A 9,291-nucleotide genomic window follows, 5' to 3' on the forward strand; every position below is an offset into this window, starting at 1 on the left:
CATCGGAAGTATTTAATGCCAACAAACTTGAAATGGTGCTGTTTTGGCAGATCCTGTCAAACAAGGCATTGAATCTGATGGGCAGCACATGCCATGGAGGAGAAATAATCAGGGTGCTCTCAGTTTTGCTCTCTGCGCATATGGATGGCTCGTGCAAACTGCGGCTGTTCGCTATCGGCAAGAGCCGATCGCCACTCTGCTTCAAAAATGCAAAAGGCCTCCCGATCCGACACGCATTCCAATAGCTTGAAAGCGTGGACGACATCCGACCTTTAGTGTGATGGTTCCAGGGCATGGGATGCCGAAATGGAAATGCTGAGCCACCGGGTTTGTCTTTCTGTAGACAAAGGCTTTCCGCAAATGGATTTAGGATTCCGCGAACTGCCAAAATGAATCTGATCCCAACCTCCACTTGAATAGATCTTTAAATAACAGTTGGAATTCAACAAGATCGCCACACGCCACAGAGTTGGCATTATTTCCCACGAAAGGCTTGCACAAAACAACAAATAAATGTCAACATATTCCAGTTTTAAAAGATGGAACACAGTTTTTAAGGCATAAAGTGTACGGGTACATGCTCACAATACATGGAACCAGCAATGCCTGCAGAGAGGCACGGCCACCAACTTTAGCATGCGCTACTATGTGCATCATCTCTGTGAAGAAACTACAAATGCAAAATGGCTACTTTTTTTTTTTCTTATTCTGACTTCAAAATTGATGTGAACTGCTTGTTAATACCTGAAGCATGGGGAAGTCTGTCATTGGAAGGTTCTCGGCTGCTTGTTCCGTTGCATTCAGTAGCTCTTCCACTGCCTTTTCAATGTTATCTCGGTCGGAATGGTCGGCCACGGTTGACCAGCTTGCACGAGCCTTCTGCAGGCTTTCCTGCAGCTTGCTGAAGCCGCTGCCTCAGTTTCCTGGTGTCTGTTTCCAAGCTTTCAAGGGAAACCGTGTCTCCCGTTGGCTTTTCAGCAGCAATCTGCAGGCTCCTCTCTGCCTCATGCACGTGTCTGGCCAACTGGAAATGAATCAAGTGCCATCAAAGTCTAAAAAAAAAAAAAAAACCCTTCTCAACTGTAGTCAGTCTGTGTTAACCGATTTTAAATCTACTACAGGACAAATGCTTCACCCAGAGGCCTACAGTTACCTCCGTCCTGCGTCAACCAAACCCTTCCGATGCCTACCAGTTTTCTCATCTCATCATTTTATCTAACAAACACTGTAATGATTCAAAGTATTCTCTTCTTCTTCTTCAATCCTTGAAGGACCACTCTCGCAAGCAGTGTACTGGGTTTCTGGTTCCATATGGTCACCATGAAAGGGCTGAGTAAGCTTGCTAACTAGCAAATGCAAGTCAGAAGGCTAAATGGGTGAGAGTACTTCACTATTCCCCAAAAAGCTTGTTATTCCCCCAAAAAGCCCAAAGAGAATGACGGATAGTACATGGATTTGTCTAATCTTTGCGTTTATGGCTTCAGACATTCTTGTGGCTTTATTTATTATGCTTTATCTGCCTTTATTGCCTTAAACGTTAACATACTCATATTTCTCTAAACACATGCAGACAATAAGACTCTGCATGCATGAATAACCAGTGAGAATTATTGCACTTATAGTGCAATATGTTGTTGGGAATGATCAGCTCGCAAAGTCGCAATGTTGTCTGAAGCTGGAAGGACAATGTTTAAGCAAATATATTTACTGCCCACCTTCCCTGCACTGACTGACCTATCGTGCTTGTGGCTCCCGCAAACACTGGTGCCACATTTTCGTCTAGTCATTTTCGTAGAAAACTATGCTTACAAGAACTATGCCAGCTCTTTTCCTGGCAGCCCTGCTTACTTCAATGGTCTTTGTTGGCTGTTTAGCCTGTGGCTGACTCTTCTTGAGCAACTTCTCAGCAGTCGTGACTGCGGCATTGGCTTTGTCCAGCGCCTCCCTGGTCCGACGCAAGCGGGCCACCTCGCGGCGCAGCCAGGCCGTTCTCCTCGACAGCAGCACCCAGTACTCGTGCCACACGAGCAACAGCCGCGCTGGCTGCTGCTCCGGAGGCACGTGAGGCCCTAGCACGACTTCCCTAGTCAGGTCCTGAAGGTTGTGGACATGGGGCACTCGCATGCGAGCCTTGCATTCCAGGTCCTGCAAAGGAATCACGGCTCCTTGTAAAGTGAATGAATGTCCTGTAGTATGAAAAGAAGGACAAGCTTTTGACAAGACAGCGACTCTCCGTCGTACATTTCCTCATTCTCTTCCGACCATTGTGTTACCGTTATTAATATTATTACCAACTCACTAATTAATATTACCATCATTACTTAGTGACCTTTCTAAAAGTGGAGTGCTTACGGCTGTGACCTGGCAAGTTTATCTGAAAAAAAAGGTTACCAGGACTGCTCAGCTCACAATACTATAAAGAGAATGCTGGCTTTGTGCTGGAAAGACAAAAAACAAGCAAACAGGCAGACACACACCTCAAGAGATCGCAGTGCTTCTTCCAATGACTCCAGGGATGTGGGTGCACTGGGCTCCCAGAGCGGATGCTCCTGCATCCAAATGAGCTGCTCTCTCGTAGCGTCCTCAAGCTTTTTCAGTGCCGCAGCCGAAGATCTAAGCTGGGCCAGTCTGGCCTCGGCGAGCGTGTCTGTTGAGGAACCCTCCACTGGTGCCTCAGCAGACTGATCACTCTGACTGGAGAGATGCTTTCCAAGAGCGTCGAGGAACTGGACTTCCTGTAGTGCCTCCTGCACAGCAGAAAGCAAGGAAGTGTCGCATGAGCTGCAGTGAAACACAGCAGAATGGGATGGGTGGCCCTATGCAAAACACAACCACTGAGTTTTATATGTTCCTTGACATATGTCCATTTTATGTCCACCGCAGGATGAAGGCCTCTCTCAGCAACCTCCAATTACCCCTGTCTTGCATCAGCTGACCCCATGTTATGCCTGCAAGTTTCCTAATTTTGTCACAGCACCTAGTTCACTGCCATCTTCGATTGCACTTTTCTTCTCTTGGCACCCACTCTCTAACTCTGAAAGACCACCGGTCATCTGCCCTATGCATTACAGGGCCTGCCCAGCTCCATTATTTTTACTCCTAATGTCAACTAGAATATCGGCTACCATTGTCTTCTCTCCAATCCACATTGCTGTCTTCCCGTCTGTTTCATTCCATTGCTCATTGCGCAGTCCTTAGCTTCTCAAGCTTAATTGTTAACCTCCTAGTTTTCAACCACAGCTTAGTACCTGTATAATGCAATGCTTGCACGCCTCATCTGCTTATCATGGTAAAATGAAACACAGTTGTTAGGGGAAACAAGGAGAGCTACATGGTGGGCTGCTCACCTTGACGGAGTCTTCAATATCCTTCAGTTGTTGAGGGCTGCCCGTGGGAGACCAGGGAGCGATCAGGGGTTCCAGGAAGGTTTCCTGTGCCTTGGCAGCTGCCTTGCAGCCTGCCAGCCTGTTTTGCAGGGCCTGTTGTCTCAGGGCCCTTCGCACCAGGAGCTGACACTACTGAGCAAGAAGTTAACGGGTCGACATGAACACCAGCACTTTGCTTCCCATGTGAAATCTCTGGGGCACATTATCACAAGACATCTCCGTAGAGGCGTAAGCTTTGATTTCCTAGACTTATACTCTATTGGTTTCTAGTAACCTTTGATTTTGAACACTTGTACTTCAGTGGTTTCGTGTACCCTTCGATTTCAAAGACTTGTAATCCACTGTTTCTATGTTTCAAAGCTGCACAGCTACATTGTGGTGGGGCACAATGCCAGCAAGGATTTCGAGTTCACAGCAGCTTCCAAGGCAACAAAGAGCCAACAAGGCGATGTACGGAACAGAACTGACAAAACTTTATCTATGGCTTTGCTTAAGTACTCCGCCAAGGTTTATGTGCACACATGACGTAGACACATCATGCAAGCAGGCAAGTCTGGATCAGCTGCTCACTTAGTGACACCTTTCTGAGAAGACATGCACTTCATGACACAACACGCCTAGATGTCCGAATCCGCAATATACTGACGAGTCGAGCTACGCTATTTGATCTGACTCAAATTTTATGAGATACAATCTACCAGTAACTCAAGGTATGAATTCACATTTTGTCTTAAAATGCTGGTTCCTTTGTTGCAAGAAATGAAGTCACTATATGCATGATGGCAGTTGACTGCAGGATGTTTAGTCAGCCTACCATTATATCTTGTTGCTCAAAAGCTTGGGAGAGAGAGACGAACTCCTGCCCTCATCTGACAGAGATTTCTAGTGATGATACTTTTGCGGGTACAACATGACAGAGCCGGGAAGCAGCAACACTCATGCTCCCTGTGACTCTGCTTCTTTCGACAAAGACTCCACGTATACTGCTGAAAAGTGGGTTGCCAATCATCTAGAGTATTCCATACTTCTATTCTTTATTAATATTTAGCGTCACTTAAAGCTGTCCTTACCTCTGCACATAAATTATGTACTAAGCTATGTCTAACCGCTGAAACATCCCTGATCTTCTTAGTTCTTTCTTGAGCCAATAGTGATTGAGCTACTTGCACCTCAAGCACAGATCTTATGATGACGATTAAAATGTTTTTATTGAAGGTTGGCTCAAGGCCTATAAACGGATGTTATAAAATGAATACTGGATCATAGACAAGCTACCAGCACGAAAGGAGAACCCCAGGACGAAAAGAATTTTCACTCTGCAGCTGATATTATGGTAACGAAATGGCATGAATGCAGGACAACAGTTAAAGGATGCAGAATCCAGTGCTGTGTCCTGTGTTCATGCTATTCCTCCACCACTGATAAGCCACCCACTAGCTTACATGTACATGTGCAGCCTGAAGTGACTGATAATGGTTGCATTCACAATGTCATGCATAACTTCGAGCCCGAAAAACGAGCCTACAAAAGCTGTCGCAGTAGAAAAACAAATCATATCCTTGTGCGTTGCACATACCTGGCACCACAGTATGTGCAGCCTGTGCGAGCACTGTGCAAGGCTGGCCACTGCAGGTGAGCGACTGGCAACGTCAGTGTCTTCAGGTGTAGATGGCACGGTGGCCCTTGTCAACTCCCTCACTTCAGCCCGCGCTGAGCACAGTGCTTCAATCCAGGCTTCCACCTGTAAAAAGGCGTTAACCAAGCATTAGCACAGAAAAAAAAAAATGGTTTCTTATATGAGCTATGCACTTGAGAGGAAAAACATCAAAATGCTTTGACAATATTGAAACACTGTAGCAGTAGTGGCACAACATCAAGTTCTTTTAATAACATCAGAGCGGCTACGAATTTAACGCACTATCAGCATGTATTGGCACGTCATATCCTTTGTCAATTACTTTGTCATTTTACTCTGTGAAACTGAGGGAAACCATTGAAATTGCAGCATTTCTGTTGTCTGTTTTATCTGTGCACTTGACAGTTGGCGGCGCAAAAATTACTTTAACGTAATGTCCCCTCGGCTGTTTTTCAATTTGTGTGCACCGAAAATGATACCACTGAACGTTATTCAACAGGAATGCTGCCTCCGTTTCTGCACCTTTTCTGTCATTTTATGACTACCAGAACTGTATAAGTGGTGACAAAACAGGAGCAGTATTCTCAGTCACTTTGAGATATACACTAGACTTCCATTAATTCGACTCCGGTTAATTAGATTTTTCAGATAATTTGATCCCGAACAAAGGTTCGGGTAGGTGCCTATACATTTCTATAGGCCCAAACTTCCGTTATTTCAATCTCAAAATTGGCCTTCGCCAGATAATTCGAATTTGACTGATCAGCTTTGCCGCAATACAGCCACGTTATGCAATGAAGCATACCAAGACTGGAAAGGGGTCACGGGACATAGTATGTGTTTCTTAAACACCCATGCACGCGCCACCTCCAGTCATATTATGAGCACCTCGACGCTACATAGGCATACTGGCGGCCATTCAGAGCTGTTTCTGACGTTTCTGTGGTGATTTGAGCCCTCGTTTCGTCCACCATGCGTGTCTCGTATATGAGACCGTTAATGGGGCCTAGTACGCGTTCCTTAATTATAAGCACGCGCACGCGCTGTGCACCGAGAAGTGGAGAAAAATCATCGGTGTTTTGGGAAAGCTAGCAAAAAGGAAGGTGGTAAGTTGAAAAAAACTGCTAATGTCGAGGGGACGTTTGGGGCCTGCAAAAGAACGGGGGTATATTTAAAAATTCTGAAGGCCTGCCAGTAAACTTATTAGGAGCCTCAGTGCTTGTACTGTGACCAGAGACGGCGCATGTGCATGGGTAAATTAAAGAACACGTGCTATGTCCCGCAACTATGGCACTTTTCCTCGCTTGGTATGCTTCGCCTCATAACGTGGTTGTATTGTGGCGAGGCTAACTTTAAAGGCAAACACACAAAGTGAATTGCATGTTTCGGCATGTTTCGGCATTTTTTCTATCTTTTGTATAATTCGACCAGTTTTGTCCGTCCCGTCAGGGTCGAATTAACGGAAGTCGACTGTGTCTCTTTCGCCGAATGCTGATAGGCTAAGCCAACCGACAGAACTCGTGTAGCTCCAGTGATGCATGGCACCCAATGCCACGTCACGTCAAAGTATCTCCGAAAGTGATTGGGGGAGATTATGGACCCACATCATCTAAAAAACTATTCAGTGACCTTCTAGAATGTGCACACATTGCTTCGTTATGACAGCTTCACACTATCGTGAGTAGCTTACCTTTCTGATCCAGTCAGGGTCTCCTTCACGAATGCGATCCAGCTCCGGTGCCAGCTCCTGGTCGACCTTCTGAAGCAGGAGAGAAGCTTGTTCCTGAAAATAAAAAAATTACGGAGAATATTTACTGGCCGTTGGGTGATCGGTAGAGCTCAGCTGTGGAAACAGTAAGTGATATTGAGGAAAATGAAAGTGAACTTGTGGAGGAGTATACTCGAGTCAACTTTGTATATAAAAAGCTGACACAGGCCACTGGAACTCCAAACACAGGACAGCAGCAGCTCAGATCAAACATGTAGCATGATGCATGCAATGTTTGTGATCAAAGAGTCTTAAGTGAAACTGTGCATGATGTTGTTCAGTTAGGGTGAAAGAACAATTGACTACTGCTCACAAAAAAAAAGAGAAAGAAAAAAAACGAATAAAACTACACATCAATTCAATGGCAGCCGGTTATTAGATGTACTATTATAATATTTTAAAATAAAAACCAAAGGGTTTCATTGTCTTGAAGCTCCATAATGTGCCATGACGGATGTCGTAGGTCTCCGGATTAATTTCGATTACATGGTATTTTTTAATGTGCACCCAAAGCACAGAAAAAAATCCCATTTACATTATGCCCCCATCAGAATGTGGCCAGCTGTGAAAGGGATTTGAACCTGCAACCTTGAGCTCAGCAGCAGAGCACCACACCTACAGCGGGCCTACATTTTTGTACTGCAACACTGACATCAAAGAAATCATTAAATAATTCAGGTGAACGAGCAGGGATGAAGTGTGTACACTTCTTGGACATACTGTTGTGCTTGATCACAGCATACATGCCAATTTGCAGAACAGATCTAAGTATATTGAAGGCATTCTCCAAGGTAAAAGGTCTCGAAATATAACTGAGAAAAAATAATAAATGAGTGGGATGACAACCCAACGAGAAATTTATGGTTTGATTCTCACTGTACACATGCACATACCTGAAGCTTACGCGCGTCCTGCTGAAGAGCGAGACGTGCGCTGATCATGTCCCTCATCTCGGGTTCCGCGCTCTCGATGTAGGTGACGAGCTCGTTCCCGACTTGGTTAAGCGCAGCCTGTTCTTCAGAAGGAAGACGTGATCCGTGGCTCGGCACCAAGCCCGGAAGCCTTCTCACGATCCTCAACACTTCCAGTAGCTGCGCATCCAATGGCTACAGAGGATGGGAAAAAGCAACATGCGAGTCAGAAATGTATGTAACAGGGGCGCAGGACACTGAAAGAATGATGTGGATTGCTTGTCAGTTGAGCGAACCCCATTGTTTCTATCTTACATTTAACTCCTGTGCACGACACTTTCGCTTGACGTCCTCTGGCCACTGTTCGATTCAAAACTAAGTACAGTTGAACCTCGTTATAACAAAGTTGGATCCGACACAAGAATATCTTCGTTATATCCAATATTCCTTATAAGCATATATTCGCTACACTCTGATATCAGAAAGAAATGTTTTATATTTACTTTGCTACATCTGTGTTCGTTATACTGAGGTTTGATATAACACCACCATTTATTAGCTGCACATCATTCCTTCACGAGATGTACCATAAACACTATAAGTATAAATTCCAAAACAAACAAGAAAAAAAATTAGCGAGAACACTTCTCGGACGTAATTACATCCAAGTGCGGTGTGGAATTGCTCCTTACCTTGTTTTCTAAAAGCGGTGTAGTGCCAAATGCACGTTTTTAAGGCTGAATTAAGGCACTGTTGCAGTTGAAAGTGCGCATAAAAAAAAAAAAACGATGCGTTCCAGTCGCTTTCGTCCTGTCTATGTTTGAACCTGAGCTGACGGTACATAAAGATCTTCCAGTTCATAGAACACCAGCTGAACTGAATAAAATGAATTGTACTGCCGTTGTGTTGACACTACACCTTGGAAAAAAACTGGCCATAACAACTAGGACATGCTGTTGGGCTGGGCGGTGCGCCATAAGTAATAGACAGATGAATGCCACACAGGACCGATACACAGGATGTGTGTAGTGTTCCTTTCACTGAGGTACTGAACATTTGGAATAGCTGAACAATTTGGAACATAGTCTGCCCCAGAGTGTTAGTGGGGCCTAGAACGTGATAACATCTCCAGATCACCTCAACATATTCATATATTATGAGCAGATGCCCGACAAGAACTTTTGACCTTTGCCAGCGCTTGATCTACGAGAATAATTATAGTTGATTTCTTTGCATTACATACAAATAATGATGGTTGTAGTGACTATGGTGGTGTTTAAAACGCACCAGATATTTTGCACATAAGATATTTTTACACCTTATTACCGAGATGAAATTCATCAGTGGAAACGAAGGAATGATGAACAGTTAGTGTTTGAGTGGGATACATATTGTGAGTCTGTGTTCAGACTGCCACAGTTAAACAGACTGCAATTCGATCAGCCCAAAGGCTGATGTAGCGGCTTCTCAAAGCAAGATACAAGAAATCTCACCTCCGCTGATTGCTCAGGGTCCGCAGGTTCCGACAACGCACTCCTTGCGCGCTTTCGCCAGATGATGATGAGCTGAATGATGCGCAGGTAAATGATA

The sequence above is a fragment of the Dermacentor silvarum genome, chromosome 7, assembly GCF_013339745.2.
Source record: "Dermacentor silvarum isolate Dsil-2018 chromosome 7, BIME_Dsil_1.4, whole genome shotgun sequence".
Lineage (NCBI taxonomy): Eukaryota > Metazoa > Arthropoda > Arachnida > Ixodida > Ixodidae > Dermacentor > Dermacentor silvarum.